The sequence below is a fragment of the Rhinatrema bivittatum genome, chromosome 5 (assembly GCF_901001135.1).
Source record: "Rhinatrema bivittatum chromosome 5, aRhiBiv1.1, whole genome shotgun sequence".
Taxonomy (NCBI): domain Eukaryota; kingdom Metazoa; phylum Chordata; class Amphibia; order Gymnophiona; family Rhinatrematidae; genus Rhinatrema; species Rhinatrema bivittatum.
The window spans coordinates 135,297,398-135,313,968 of record NC_042619.1 but is presented as its reverse complement, the minus strand read 5'-3'; the positions used below and the strand labels follow the sequence as shown (position 1 = coordinate 135,313,968).

At 47.9% G+C, this 16,571-nt stretch overlaps 1 protein-coding gene across 7 annotated transcripts in view; it reads right to left on the bottom strand.

Annotated features, from left to right (window-relative positions):
- SUGT1 (SGT1 homolog, MIS12 kinetochore complex assembly cochaperone) overlaps positions 1–16,571 on the bottom strand; it is a 328,950-nt gene that overhangs the window by 231,913 nt on the left and 80,466 nt on the right. For 2 of the 7 annotated variants that reach the window (XM_029602979.1, XM_029602980.1), the window contains one exon: positions 8,923–9,003. The exons of the other annotated variants lie outside the window; for them this stretch is intronic. The gene's annotated coding sequence lies outside the window, so the exon portion shown is untranslated. The remainder of the gene's footprint in view (positions 1–8,922; positions 9,004–16,571) is intronic. 7 annotated transcript variants of the gene reach the window in all.

Below are 16,571 nucleotides of genomic sequence, written 5' to 3'. Positions count from 1 at the left end.
AGTCCAGATCACAACCAGGCAAACTGTGATGACTGTAGAAGGATGACACCCCGCACTCAGCATCTCAGGGCACGCAGAATGGAGGAAAAACAAATGTTGCTTACCTGTAACAGGTGTTCTCACAGGACAGCAGGATGTTAGTCCTCACATATGGGTGACATCATCAGGATTGAGCCCAATCACGGAAAACTTCTATCAAAGTTTCCAGAACTTTGACTGGCCCCTACTGGGCATGCCCAGCATGGCACTAACCCTGCAGCCAGCAGGGGTCCCCCTTCAGTCTTATTTGAAAGCTAAAGGCAGTGCCGAAAAATAAAACAACAAACATTACGAACCCAACACCGCGGCGCGGCAGGTGGGTTTCGTGAGGACTAACATCCTGCTGTCCTGTGAGAACACCTGTTACAGGTAAGCAACATTTGCTTTCTCACAGGACAAGCAGGATGGTAGTCCTCACATATGGGCGAGTACCGAGCTGAGGATGTCCGAACATGCACCAAATGTACCCAAAGGCATGCAACAGGCACAACAACTGGGGCAGAATTTGGGAGAGGGCATCCTGAACCCCACTGGGCAGGCGGAAGGGTGTAGGTACGTCACGTTGTAAACAGGTTACGAAGGACAGACTGGCCGAAGATGGAAACTTGTCTTCCGGCTTTGTCCAAGCAATACTGGGCTGCAAAGGTGCGGAGAGAACTCCAGGTAGCAGCCCTGCAAATGTCAGGAAGCTGCACCGATCGTAGGTGTGCTACTGAAGTCACCATGGCCCTCACAGAGTGTGTTTTAACACGGTCTTGGAATGGAATGCCCGCTTGCTGATAGCAGAAGGATATGCAGTCTGCCAATCAGGAGGAGACAGTCTGCTTACCCACAGGCTTCCCTAACTTCTTAGGGTGGAAAGAAACGAATAATTGAGTGCCTTCCATGTGGGCAGCTGTACGGTCTAGGTAAAACGCTAGAGCCCGTTTACAGTCAAGGGTATGCAGAGCCTGTTCTCCTGGGCTGGCATGGGGCCTGGGAAAAAAGGTAGGTATTATGATGGATTGATTAAGATGAAAATCCGAAACTACCTTAGGTAAGAATTTAGGGTGAGTGCGGAGTACCGCCCGGTCCTGCAGAAGTTTAGTGTAAGGCGGATAGGTAACTAGAGCCTGCAATTCACTAACTCTGCGAGCTGAAGTGATAGCCAAAAGGAAAATCACTTTTCATGTGAGATATCGAAGGTCACAGGATTGGAGAGGCTCGAATGGTGGTTTCATGAGCCAATCCAAAACCAGATTAAGGTCCCAAGAAGGGGCCGGAGGACGTAGTGGAGGCTTGATATGGAGCAAGCCCTTCAAAAAACGTGTGACCAGGGGTTGTACTGATATAGGGACATCCCTGACACATTTATGGAAGGCGGCTACCGCACTGACATGCATTCTAATGGAGGAAGTCTTAAGACCTGACTCTGATAGTTGCCAGAGATAGTACAGAAATTTCGGGATTGGACAGGAAAAGGGGTCAAGGGAGGGAGAAGAGCACCATGACGTGAACCTTTTCCATTTATAAAAGAGTAAGCTTTTTTCGTGGAAGGCTTCCGTGAAGCAATCAAGACACAGGAAACTGGCTCAGAAAGGTTAAGTGGTTGAAAGATTAACCTTTCAACATCCATGCTCTCAGGGACAGCGCTTGAAGATTGGGATGTCATAGGCACCCGTCGTTTTGAGTGGTCAGAAGCAGGTCCTTTCCCAATGGAATGTGCCTGCGGATGGAGAGATCCTGAAGTATTGGAAATCACACTTGGCGTGGCCAGTGAGGTGTTATCAGGATCATGGTTCCCTTGTCCTGACGTAACTTCAAGAGAGTCTTCGAGAGAAGAGGAAGTGGAGGGAAGGCATAGAGCAGACCGGTTGCCAAGAGAGGGAGAATGCGTCTCTGGGTTGAGAGTGTTTGCTGCGAATGAGAGAGCAGTAGTTCTCCACCTTGCGGTTCTGTGGGGACGCAAAGAGGTCTATCTGAGGATATCCCAATTGTTGGAAAATGGAGTTCACTATCGAGGGGTTGAGAGACCAGAGGAAGTGGCACAATTGACCTCCCACTGGTATGTGAGGCAGTGGAATCTGGCTGCTGCTCTCTAAGTGGAAGTCAAAAACCTGAAGCAGGTCCTGGTTGAGGAGCTGCTTGTGGTTTTTGTTTACGGGCTTGATGAGACTGCAGTTTTTGATAAGGTCTCATGGCACGGGATCTGGATGGTGGCGGGTAAGACTTCTTCGGACAGAAGAATGACTTCTTAGAGTCCTTTCTGAAGGGCTGTTTTGAGGAGAAGTCAGAAGGCATCAAAGAGAGCTGTCTTAGGGTCTCATGATGGTCTTTTAATTCTGCTACCGTCCATTCAATCTGCTCACCAAAAAGATTATCTCCGACACAAGGCAGGTCGGATAACCGGTCTTGTACTTCCGGGCGAAGGTCAGAAGACTTGAGCCAGGCCCATCGCCTTGCCGAGATGGCAGCTGCAGACACTCTGGTAGAAGTGTCAAAAATGTCATAAGATGTTCTAATCTCATGCTTGCCTGCCTCAAAACCCTTGTTGACTAGGGTTTGTAACTGTTCTTGAAATTGTTGAGGCAGGCAGTCTGAGAAGTCCTGTATCTGCTTAAAAATGACCCTGTTATATTGGGTCATATAAAGCTGATAGGTGGCAATTGGGAGATGAGCATGGCCCCTTGGAATACTCGGCGACCAATGTTGTCTAGGAACTTCTGTTCCTTTCCAGGAGGAACAGATCGGTGAGGCTTTGACCTTTTTGCCCTTTTTTGTGCAGACTCTACAGCGACTGAGTGATGATCAAGCTGAGATTTTTTAAAACCTAGAGCTGATTGTTCCAGATAGGTAGTGTCAAGCTTTCCTGTGTACTGGAGCAACTGATCCAGGATGATCCCAGTTCTTCTTGAGGAGATCGAGAAGGACCTGATGGATGGGGGCATCCAGGAATTGGAGCAATTCCATCATCTGGTGCCTATCATCCTGTTCAGTCTGCAATTGGAAGGGGACCAATTCGGACATTTCCTTCACAAAGTTTATAAAGGAGAGGTCCTCTGGAGGAGAACGCTTCCTACTCTCAGAGGGTGAAGGTGGTGAAGGTAAATCATCGGTGTCTGATAAAGTGTTATCACCCCAAGTGTCGTAAGGATCAGCACCTGCTCCTCTAGGAACTAGAGGGGGACAGGGTGGTTGTAAACCTGAAGGTCCCGGTCTAGGGTCCGAGGGAATCTAAGGAATTATCGGAGGTACCGATGATGGCATCGAAGGCACCGGTGCAGGCATCGATGGATGACTCTGTGGCGCCGGATGTATCAGCATGATGGGGGACTGTGATAGACATGGTGTGGGTACAGTCCAGGCACCAACGAAACCCCGACGCCATGGAAAAAAATCGAGCCCCGGTACGGTTGACGGCCAGTAGGCCGCAAGAGCCAAACTCGACGGTAATTGATGGAAAAACAGGTAAAAACTTACCGGAGTACCGCAGACTGAGAAAAGTTAGAGGGGGACCCCTGTGGGGCAATTAACTTTTAGTAATTCCGTGAGGAAAATTCCTGTCAGGAATCTCTTCAGAGCTCCTTTACCGCAAGGCTACCGCTGCGCGGAAAAAAGAAGACTGAAGGGGGACCCCTGCTGGCTGCAGGGTTAGTGCCATGCTGGGCATGCCCAGTAGGGGCCAGTCAAAGTTCTAGAAACTTTAACAGAAGTTTTCCATGATTGGGCTCCATCTTGATAATGTCACCCATATGTGAGGACTAACATCCTGCTTGTCCTGTGAGAATGCATAAATCTCACAGAAGCCGCAGTTAGTCCTCCTCCCACAGTGCAGCTTCATTTACCTCACTGGGACACGAGTTGAGCAGGACTTCCTCAAAAACTCTGACAATGCACCAGGCCAAAGCTTCAGGATCGAGTACTATTGCATGCCTTGCATCAAAGAAAAAGTGGCATCACTCAATAGACCCACTGGATCCATTAGCAGTGAAGAAATAAAAAGCCAAGCAAAGTGCTTCGGCACCATTGATGCACAACATAGGGAGCCTTGAAACACTACATAGCCACTGCTGCCACTCAATGTATGGGCACTGCTACTGCTCGGTGTGTTGGTTTCCATAGTGCATTGACACCACTGATGCATGGCCCACTGCCTGGCTAGTCTCATTCGCCAGGGTGAAGTCGATGCAAGCAACACAAATACAGTTGATGCTTCCATAGTAACAGTGGCAAATAAAGAACAGATGGTCCATCAGACTGCCTAGCGAGTTGCTAATGGTATAAACTGACGCTCCATACAGATTACCCCCATGCCTTCTGTTGAGGGTAGTAACTGCCACTCAGTGCAGGATACCCCTATGCACCCTTTTATGCATTTCTAACCTCTAGAGATCCACAGTGTTTATCCCATGCCCTTTTGAATTTGTTTACTCTTTTTGTCCTCATCCCCTCGTCTGGGAAGGTATTCCAAGCATCCACCACCCTTCTCTGAAGAAATATTTCCTAATGCTGGCTCTGAGTCATCCTCCTTGAAGTTTTATTTTTTGACCCTAGTTCTACAGCCTCCTTTCTAACGGAAAAGGTTTGAAGTTCTTGCATGATTAATACCTTTTAGGTATCTGAAGGTCTGTATCATACCTCCCCTGTACCTCCTCCAGGGTATACATCGAACTACCATTTAGCACTGGCCTCATTTACAAGACGAACTGCCTCAATGTAGTCAAAGTATATCTCCTCTAAAACTGCAAAACTACCCGTCTCATTATGTATAAGCCTAAACTAATATGTCAGTCAACACATCAAACTTCAGACCATGGTCAGCAGGTAGAATTGCCAACGCAGCTTTATGTTGGTACGCCACCAACAGAGGCAGAGGGCGATAAGCAAGCTATACCCTCTCGCAATCCCAGAGCATTTTTGCCCTCCAAGTTTCTGACACAGAGCTACTGCTTAGATCAGCGGTTCTCAACCGATGTGTCGCGACAGTGAAGGCAGTTACTACCCGAAGCACACACAGATGTGTCATTACACTTTCCGGTCCCCCACTGACCCAGAGCTCCCCCTGCCCCACCGAAATAGGAATTCATCCTCCGCCTGGGCATAAAATGCTGATAGCCCGGGTGGAATGCAGCAAGATTGCTGGAGTCAGCGGCACCAGCATGGTCTCTTCTTCCCACTCCCCGTGGTCCGGAAGAGGAATGCACTGGCCATGCGCGTGAAAAGAAGAGACCATGCTACTGCTATCAGTGTGTCCCGAAGAAGAAAGGTGCGACTTTAAGAATGAGCAGCGCGGCACAGAGCACAAGAGGAGCAACGTCAGCCCCCACAGCCGATGGGAATCCTTTCTCAAGGCTGTGAGGACTGGAAGTGGAGAAGGCTGCTGCTGCCGCTAGTTAGGTGGAGAGTGAGCAAGCATGCATGCATATGCATGCATATGCATGTGTGTGTGTGTGTGTGTAAGAGAGAGAGAGAGACAGCATATTATTATTATTATTATTTTTTAATTTTTATATACCGGTGTTCCTGTATGACATACAAATCACATCGGTTTACAGTGAACATGGAACAGTTTACATGGAACGGTTTACATTGAAAGTGGAACGGTTAACATTGAAACATAGAAAAGAATTCACCCGGAGACGGTACATGGAACAGGGGGTACATGAACTTGGATAGGGGAAACTGTTCTAAGTTATGGCTTGGTCCATAAACAAACAGTTAACTGTCTAAAGAATAAAGTAATCTGTACAACGATAATGGGGAGTAGACGCAAAATACAGCTTGTGAGTAATAATCAGTAACCTGTGGCAAAGAAATGCTGGTAGGGTATATTGTGCCTAGAACGACCTTAATTAGATCAGAAAATGAGAATAGGCAGAGGAACAAGCAGGCTGGATGCGAACAAGGGGCTTATGTTTCTGGAAAAGCTTGGCAGAAGAGCCAAGTTTTGAGTTTCTTTCAGAAAATCGAGTGGCAAGGTTCTTGTCGGATGGAGGGAGCGCGTTCCACTGTGTGAGGCCTGCTGTAGATAAGGCGCGTTTCCTAAGGGAGGATTTTACTGGGGGGCATAGAGTGTGCCTTTGTAAGCTCCTCTGATTGATGTATGAGGACGCAGTTGGGAGCTTAGGTGGAGCAGGGAGATGTTGTTCGTGGCTTTATGGATAGTTGTGAGAACTTTAAAGAGGATCCTGTATTTAATGGGCAGCCAGTGGAGGTTCTTAAGGATGGGGGTGATGTGTTCTCTTTTGTTGGTGTTGGGAAGAATTCTGGCTGCGGAGTTCTGAACCATCTGGAGGGGTTTGATGGTGCTGGCCGGGAGCCCAAGCAGGAGAGAGTTGCAATAGTCGATTTTGGATAGGATGATGGATTGTAATACCATACGGAAATCGTTGGAAGTGAAGTAGTTGTCTTAGCTTTCTAAGGACTTGCAGTTTGTAGAAACAGTCCTTAGTGGTGGTGTTTACAAATTTTTTTAAGTTTAGCTGGTTATCAAGCATGACTCCTAGATCTCTCACATAAGGAGATTGATTTAATTTTGGTATGGTTGATAGGAGGGTGCCAGTTGGGTTGAGAAACCCGTTGTTATCTTGTGAGATGATTAGGATCTCCGTCTTGTTGTTGTTAAGGACTAGGTTGAGGCTGGAGAGCAGGTGATTGATCAATTGCAGGCAGTTGTTCCAGTGTGTCATAGTTTTGTATAAGGAGTCTGTGATCGGGATGAGAATTTGTATGTCGTCCACGTAGAGGTAATGGGTTAGTTTTAGACTTGTGAGTAGATGGCAGAGCAGAAGGTAAATGTTGAAGAGGGTCGGTGAGAGGGAGGAGCCTTGGGGGACTCCCTTGTTGGAGAGGACTGGATGTGATTCTTTGTTGTTAATCTTTACCTTGTAATGTCTGTTTGATAAGAAGGAAGCATATAAGTGAGTGACAGAGCCTGTATGCATAAGTGTGTGATTGAAAACCTGTTTGTTTAAAAGAGTGTGTGTGTATGATTGAGATCCTTTGTGTGAGAGAGATAGCATGAATGTAAGTGTATGACTGAGAACCTGTATGTATGAGAGAGATCATGTATATGTATGATTAAGAGCATGTGTGTTTGTGTGTGACTGAGAGCCTGTGTAGGTGAGAGTATGTGATCTAGATCCTGTGTGTAAGTGAGAGAAAAAGAGAGCATGTTTGTAAGTGTATGAATGAGAGTCTGTGTGAGTGAGTGAAAGACACAGCATGTATGTATGTATGTAAGTGTGTGACTGAAAGCCTGTGTGTATGTGTGAAAAGACAGCATGTGTGTAAATGTGTGATTAAGAGTGTATATAAGTGAGAGAGAAAAGGCATATGTAAATGTGCGTGATTGAGAGCCTATGTAAGTGAGGGAGACAGCATGTGTTTATTTGTGTGATTGAGAGCCAGTGTGAGAGAGAGAGCTACTGTGTGACAGAGAGAGGAGAAAGTTGCAAGCAAACCATCCTGGTAACTCAAAACAATCTCAGGGCCCCTAGATATCAAACATTCCCAGGTATGCAGAGTAAAGCATTTTTTTTATCATTATTATTTTTCATTATTGGGTCTTTGTGCCTGCGATTTGGAAATATTTTATTCATCTCTAAAAATTTTTGGTATGAGTTTTTAATTATTGGATATTTCATTCATCAGCTGGTTTTACTGCTATTGATTTTATATTTCTTGATTTGTTTTATGACACTGGAGATGTTTCTCTTTTTCCTTTGTTACACTGCACACCGAATCTCTAGCTTGTTGCGGTTTCCAGTTCAGTTTTCCTTGGCATGTTTCAATTTATGTTTTATGGTCTCTTTATTCTTTGTTAGGTGAGGATCTGAACGTGTGATTGAGGTGCAGTATCCTGCTGGCGTGTAGTTTCTGTGTAGAACTCTATAGCAGCCTGGCTTGGTCCGTTTTCCTAATAGGAGGAGTATTGGAGTTTTATGGCCTGGTGTAGTATTTTCAGTTTTGCCTTGTAAATTTGAGTGCTGGAAATTGGCGCTGTTTTGGTATGGAATGTTTATGCAATTTCTGTTCAGAGTACTTCTCTTTCCCTTGTGTCATTCTTAACAATAAAAATAATACTGGGCCTTTATTTATTTCCACCATGAATTGTAATGAGCAGTGTGTCACAGATGTGAGCGCGGTCTGTCAGGTGTGTTACGATGGGAAAAAGGTTGAGAACCACTGGCTTAGATGATTGGCCCCATATATTCCATGGTCCAGCTTGCCTCCAATAAGTTTCCTGTTCCAAAAACGAGAACCCATTCTTGTCTCCGAAGATGTACCAGGTCAGAGGACACGACCGTCACTCGACAAGATAACTGAGTTGGTGAAAACTTTCTTTATCCCTTTGGCCGATGAGACAGAAGGAACCTTCCATCCTCTCCTTTCTAACTGCTACAGTGATGCCTCAGAGTGGAGTCTCAGTTTCTCCAATCTGAATGAACACATCATCAGAACCCTTAATAAGACGTGTTTCATCATCCCACTCAACTGCAGGGGAGTCAAGTCAGTCAGAGGTTGTAAACCACAGATTATCTCCTCAGAGACAACTGGGGGGCGGGGGGGCGGGGGGAGAACACCCCTCTACTTCGGCACTAGGGTCCTGGATCAGTGTCCCTACTCCATTACGTTCCAAGGAAGGTTCAAAAGGAATCCCTTCTGACCTGCTTCTGGAACCTCTAGAAAATACCCTGCCTTCAGAAGAACTAGCTTATTCAAAGTTTGTTGAAAAAACAGGAAAAGCACTTGAAGTGAATGTTTGCAAGGATTAAGATCCCAGACGAAAGTCTTTGTCCTCCTTCAGATTCTGGACACACCATTGGAACAAGAGGCTTTACCAGTTCACAACATTCTGAATCAGTTACAGATGAGAACGTGAGAAAACTATATCTTGCGTACCTAAAAATTAGACAAGTTTAGAGTTCAACAGTCTCATGGGTAGTTCAATTGCCTCATCAATCCATGGTTGTAGAATCGACCCTGAAGGCGGAAAAGGAAACAAAGAATTTATTCAAATTCACCCAGGAAAAGATCACAAACTACTGGATAGTTTTGGAAAGTGCAGTTGCTTACATGTAACAGGTGTTCTCCTAAGACAGCAGGATGTTAATCCTCACATGTGGGTGTGATGCCCTTGGAGCAGTCTAAGACAGGAGAAGGTCGAAGAACAGACCAGGCTGAAGTCTGTTCTGCTTTAACAGTTTAATTACAAAACGTTCAGCAAGGCAGAATCAAAATGGCTGCTTACCTCAGCAGACTGACAATGCAAGAATAGTTTTTCCAAAAGAGCACAGCACTCCATTACAGCTTCGTTCTTCTCCCTGGGGCCTATCTAACTCTCTCAGGGCCTCACCTTTGTATCCCTTACCTCAGGGGAAACGCCCCCACCCGAGGATCCCTTTCCTGTCTGTCTTAAGGTGGACCGGGCCAGATAGCTGGAGCCGGTCCGTTAAGGCAGTCTGAGGCTCTCTGTCATATACTCTATCACATTCCCTCCCCCTCAGCTCAATCTTCCTTAGTTGAGTGCCTGCCTGTACAAGGGAGACTTCTCTAGAAATGAAGTCTGCATTTATATTCGCCTTCCCTGCTCTGTGTCGGACTTTAAAGTCAAATGGTTGGAGTGCCAGAAACCATCTCATTACTCGTCCATTGGACTCTTTATTCCGAGCGACCCAGACAAGGGGTTGGTGATCTGTTACCAGCGTGAACTGGCGGCCCAGTAGGTAATAACGAAAAGCCTCCAAGGCCCATTTGACAGCTAAGGCCTCTTTCTCTATCGTTCAGTAGCGTCTCTCTCAGGATAGTAGCTTCCTGCTAATGAAGGCTACTGGGTGTTCTTCATCTCCTTTCTCTTGTGTGAGGACGGCTCCTAGCCCCATCTCTGATGCGTCTGTCTGTACTATAAAGGGCTTGGTAAAGTCCGGACTTAGTAGAACAGGCTCCGAGCATATATCTTTCTTTAAACCCTGGAAGGCTTCCTCTGCAGCTGCAGACCATCTATCCTTCTCTGGGGCTTTCTTTTGTAATAGGCATGTGAGGAGCTCCGCTTTTTCTGAAAAGTTTTGTATGAACCGTTGATAGTAACTGATGAGGCCTAAAAAGGCTCTCACCTTATTCTTTGTCTGTGGGACTGGGACCTGGGTAATTGCTTCTATTTTCCATGTCTGTGGGTAGACTTTCCCTCTCCCAAGGCAGTATCCCAGATATTGTACTTCTTGACCCCCTAATTTACATTTCTTGGGGTTGGCTGTCAATCCAGCCTTTCGAAGTCTTGTAAGTACGGCCTGTAATTGCCTTAGATGTGTCTCCCAGTCTCCATGGTAAATGACGATATCGTCAAGATAGGCCGCTGCATAACCCTGATGTGGGCGTAGTAAGCGGTCTACCAAGCGTTGGAAAGTAGCTGGAGCCCCATGAAGTCCGAACGGCAGGACTGTAAACTGGAAATCTCCCTTCAGTGTTGAAAAAGCAGTCTTCTCCTTCGCAGTTGGCGCCAGGGGAACTTGCCAGTACCCCTTTGTCAAATCAAGCGTGGAGATAAATTGGCAGTTCCCAAGCGTTCAATAAGTTCATCCACGCGGGGTATCGGGTATGCGTCCAGCTTCGAAGTCTCATTGACCTTCCAGAAGTCAATACAGAACTGGATACTACCACCCGGTTTAGATACCATTACAATAGGCGAGGACCAATCACTATTACAATTACCTCTATTACTCCAAGTCGAAGCATTTCTTTCACCTCAGCTTCTACCACCTGCCTCCTGGCTTCAGGAATCCGGTAGGGCTGTTGTTTAACTATTACTCCAGGAGTTGTAATAATATCGTGACAAGCTAAGTGAGTTCTCCCAGGCATAGTCGAGAAGACATCTTTATTCCGAGTCACTAGTTTATCCAGGTCCACTTTCTGCGTGGTGGAAAGTTGGTCCCCATATGGGATCATCTGGGGTTCGGAAGTTTGTGAAACGTCTGGACCAGGAGATATTTGTTTCCGCAGCTAGACCTCTCTGAGGGGCCTACCAAGTCCATAGCGACCCTCTCAAAAGGTGTCTCTATAATTGGCATAAGCAGTAGGGGAGCTACATGAGTTGCTGCCAGTCTGTTCAGCTGACAGGTACGGCAGGACTTACAATAGTCCTGAATGTGTCGATACAAGCCAGGGCAATAGAACTGGGCTAAAATCTTCTCTCGTGTTTTCTCTTCCCCTAGGTGGCCCCCCCAAAAGGTGACTATGGGCGAGCCGCAACACTTGCTGACGATACTGCTGGGGAACCAAAAGCTGTTCAACCGTTTCGCCCTCCAGATTCCCCTTTGCTACTCTGTATACTAGATGTTTCTTGAGTACAAAAAAGGGGGGGCTAGCTTTTGACCCTCCACCCCAGAGACTAATTCCCCATCTATTATCTGTATATTCTCCCGGGCCCCTTTTAGGGTCCCATCTTCTTATTGGGCCCGCCTAAAATTCCCGGGGTTTCCCTCACCTATCCAGTCTGAGTTGGGTTGGGGAGCCCCCTCTAACGCCACGACTGCCTCTAAACCTTGGGAATAATTATACTTTTCTATCCTACGTTGTATACGAGGCTTGGGTATCTTAGGATTATTAATATACAAGTCCAGGTCTTCTAACGTAAAAACCTCCGGAAATGAGATCTCTTCCTCTCTGAAGTCATCTGGGCCCCTCATGAGCCGGGCCCAAAGAGTCCCAAAGTCTGGATAATCTCGTCCCAGTATCACCGGATATCGTATCCAGGTAAGCACTCCCACTTCTATTTATTTATTTATTTATAACTTTTCTATACCGAAGTTCAAATAACAGAGTTAATTATCACTCCGGTTTACATTGCAACCATCGCTTGTCCCACTGGAGTCTTCAATAGGACCTGGCTGGTCGGGTATTGTCTCTGGTATCCATGTATACAAGTGAGGCTCACTGCCTGTTCATAATCAATCTGTGTTCTTTTGACCAGTTCCCTCCGAATGAGAGTTTTTACACTTCCCGAGTCTACTAAGGCTTTGGTCGAATCGCCATCTAGCTCCACCGCAACCATGAAAGTTGTAAACCCCAAGCGGGGAATGTCCACAAACGAGCAGGAGTAAGGGGCCACCAAATTGACGTTCATAAATTCATCCTCCACTCGATAGCAGTACTGAGCAAAGTGCCCCCTCTCTCCACAATTGAAGCAGGTCCCTTTTGGCTTCAACTGCTTCTAGGTGTTTTAGAGGGACCTGAGGGCGGAACGAGTAATGTATTATCAGGGTCTCGTGAGGTAGGGAGACTCTTCACTTCTCGGCTGATATAACGGCTTAGGGTTCGTCCCTCGATTCTCTTCTTCCTTTCTCCAAGCCCTTTATTCGGGAATTCTTCTTTGTTGGAGTAAGCCCACGGCCTGTGTCTGCAGCATCCAAATAACGCTCTACTAGGGAAACCACATCCTTCAGGGTCCCCGCTGTCTGTCACCGCAACCATTCACGCACTCGGGAGGGGAGAACATCCACAAACTGTTCTGCCACGACAGTCTCCGCAACTTCAACTCCCCATTTATTATCGGGTTCTAGCCACCGCCAGCACCGGTTCTTTAATTTCTGAGCCAGAACCCGGGGTCTCTCTCCTGGTGAAAAGGTTAAGCCCCAGAAACTTTTCCGATAAGATTCCTTAGACAGTCCCAGTCTATCGAGTATGGCAGCCTTGACCTCCTGATAGTCTTTGGCTTGCTGGTTGTCAAGGGCCTGGTATGTGGCCTGAGCCTCACCGGTTGCCCACTGGGACCTAGGCCAGGAAATGGCCTTCACCACCCTTTCAAAGGTGACCAGGAATGCCTCCGAGTCATCTTGGGGCCCCATCTTTGTCAGTCAAATTTCCAGTGTTGGTGGGGTTGGACTCTGTTCCGTTCCGGTATGTACCCCATCGGACCCTGGCGCTGGTGTCCTTCATAGTAATTGGCCATTAAGCTGTGCTTGGGCTTCCAGGTGTTGCTGCAATTGTTCCAGTAGCTGCTGGTGCTGTGCATACTGGGTCTGAGCGGCTGCCCGGAGCTGCTGTTGTCCCTCCATCAGGGCTTGTAGTAGCTGCTCCATTTCTCAGAGAGGTTCCTGCAGAGGCTATTCTGAGCTCCTGCCCCTTCAAGACCGGAAACTTTTCCCCTTCTTCCAAACAAAAGAAAAGCCTGCTTCATCAACTCTAACTCACTTCTTCTGTTCCCTCCCTCCGGCGGAGCTTCTCTCCTTAGCCGGTACCAACAAACAACAAAAAAAATCCTGTGTGGCTACTGTTGCAACCAGGCCCCCCCCCCAAAAAATGTTCTGCTAGTATGGGTCCCTGTCTCTGATGCTTAGAACAGGTAATCCCACTTCTGCCACTATATGTGATGCCCTTGGAGCGGTCTAAGACAGGAGAAGGTCGGAGAACAGACCAGGCTGGAGTCTGTTCTGCTTTTCAACAGTTTAATTACAAAACATTCAGCAAGACAGAATCAAAATGGCTGCTTACCTCAGCAGACCTACAATACAAGAACAGTTTTTCCAAAAGAGCACAGCACTCCATTACAGCTTCCTTCTTCTCCCTGTGGCCTAGCTAACTCTCTCAGGGCCTCACCTTTGTATCCCTTACCTCAGGGAAACACCCCCACCTGAGGATCCCTTTCCTGTCTTAAGGTGGACCAGGCCAGATAGCTGGAGCCGGTCCGTTAAGGCAGTCTGAAGCTATCATATACTCTATCTAAGTGGGTAACATCATCCGATGGAGCCCGGCATGGAAAACCTTTGTCAAAGTTTCTAGAACAAGGTCCCGCTTAAAGCGTCCAACAAGAGGCTGGACTGAAATAGGTGCACCAACAACACCCTAGTGGTAGGCACTGAGTGCGCTGAAGTGCACACAGACCGAGCTGGTTTGGAGGCCAGACTCAGAGATGCCAAAGGTAATCCAGTAGGCAGGGGAACAGACAGGAGAACGGGTCCAGCCCTTGACCACTGCACCATATGGAAAAATGTTTCCACTTCAAACTGTAGGATTTTCAGATGGAAGGCTTCAGGGACTCATCAAGACCCTGGAAACACCATCCAAGAGCTGTAAAAGCTGGAGGGATCAGGCACTCAACATCCACGCCATGAAGGAGAGGGCCCGGAGGTCAGGTAGTGTAGGGTGCCCTGGTTCTGCGATATGAGGTCAGGAGTCGTCCTCAGCGGGACTGGTGCACTCATTGATAGGTCCTGGAGAAGAGGAAACCACGCCTGCCTTGGCCAGGAGAATGCCACCAGGATTATGGTCCCCCCCATCCTCTTGCAGTTTTGTCAGAGTTCTCGAAAGGAACGGGAGAGGGGGGTACGTGACATGAGATCCTGTCCCCAGTGGAGGGAGAAGGCGTCGCAGGCTGGATGGCCCTTCCCCGGAATCAGGGAGTAGAATGTGCTCACCTTGTGATTGTGGGGGGAGGCGAATAAGTACATGACCGGCGTGCCACAGCAACGGAACAAGTCGGCTGCTACCGCAGGGTGCAGGGACCATTCTTGTGGTTGAAAGGACCGGCTGAGGCAGTCTGCCACTGTGTTCAGGTGACACGGCAGATAGATGGCCCATAGGTACATACCTCTGGAAATGCCCAATCCCAGACCTGGATCGCCTTCTGGCAGAGGAGGAAGAAGCCCATGTTGCCCTGCTTGCTGATGTACCACATCACCACCTGGTTGTCTATTCTGATGAGGACGACCTTGGAGGACTGCCTGTCCTGGAAGGTCCAAAAGGCGTAACGGATCATCCGAAGCTCCAGGAAATATATCAGGCAGTCCAGAGACCCTGAGTTTGCAGGATGTCTGTGTGGGCCCCCACCCCTGTGGTGAGGCATCGGTGGTGAGGGTTATCTGGGGCGGCATGGGCTGAAATGGCAGCCCAGTTCCAAATTGGGAAGGGCTTCCCACCAGATCAGGGAGAGGGGGAGAGGGTCTGTGACCGTAACTGGCGCCTCCAAATCCTGGGATGCCTGCCACCACTGGGACTGCAAGGCCCACTGAGGGTGCCTCATGAGGAGGCAGGTCAAGTGGACCAAGGCTGCCATGTGGCCTAAGAGGCGGAGCAGTAGACAAGCCGGCACCCTCTTTCTGTTGCGAACGAGGGCGGCCAACAAGGAGAGGGCAGAAAAGCCTTTGCTTGTGCCGTGTCCAACCTGGCGCCGATAACGTCTAGCCATGGAGACGGACAGAGATGCAACTTGGGGAAGTTGATGACAAAGCCCAACGTTTGCAGGGTCTGAACCGTCAGAGCCAGTGCATTCAAGGCCCCGGAGTGGGAGTCGCTCTGGATCAGCCAGTCGTCCAGGTAAGGAAAGAGATAGACTGAGCGATGCCTGAGGTAGGCAGCCACCACCGCCAAGCATTTGGTGAAGATGCGTTGGGCTGATACCAGCCTAAAGGGCAGCACTTTGTACTGAAAATGTGGCGTCCCCACCAGAAAGCGGAAGTGCTTCCTGTGGTTGGGGACAATTACAATATGGGCATAAGCTTCCTTTAAGTCAAGGGAGCAAAGCCAGTCTCCTCTTCGGAGGACCAGGATCAGCGTGCCCAGAGAGACCATTTTGAATTTTTATCTTAAGAGACACCTATTTAATGCCCTGAGGTCGAGAATAGGGTGCAAGCCACCATTCCTCTTTGGAATTACGAAGTATCTCAAGTAAAAGCCTTGGCCCTGCTGCTCTCTGGGGACTGGTTCTACTGCGCCCACTGCTAGAAGGGCAGAAAGTTCCGATTGAAGGATGACCTGATGGGCGGGCAAACCACACAATGGAGGAACCACACAATGGAGGCTCCCAGAGACCGCACAATAGGAGGATGGGGCCTCCGGTGGCCGATGCTGTTTCGAGTGCGGCTCGGCATAAGAACATAAGAAATTGCCATGCTGGGTCAGACCAAGGGTCCATCAAGCCCAGCATCCTGTTTCCAACAGAGGCCAAACCAGGCCACAAGAACCTGGCAATTACCCAAACACTAAGAAGATCCCATGCTACTGATGCCAGTAATAGCAGTGGCTATTCCCTAAATCAAGTTGATTAATAGCCGTTATTGGACTTCTCCTCCAAGAACTTATCCAAACCTTTTTTGAACCCAGCTACACTAACTGTACTAATCACATCCTCTGGCACAAAATTCCAGAGTTTTATTGTGCGTTGAGTGAAAAAGAACTTTCTCCGATTAGTCTTAAATGTGCTACTTGATAACTTCATGGAATGCCCCCTAGTCCTTCTATTATTCGGAAGTGTAAATAACTGATTCACATCTACCCGTTCTAGACCTCTCATGATTTTAAGCACCTCTATCATATCCCCCCTCAACCGTCTCTTCTCCAAGCTGAAAAGTCCTAACCTCTTCAGTCTTTCCTCATAGGGGAGCTGTTCCATCCCCTTTATCATTTTGGTTGCCCTTCTCTGTACCTTCTCCATCGCAACTATATCTTTTTTGAGATGCGGCAACCAGAATTGTACATAGTATTCAAGGTGCGGTCTCACCATGGAGCGATACAGAGGCATTATGACATTTTCCGTTTTATTAACCATTCCCTTCCTAATA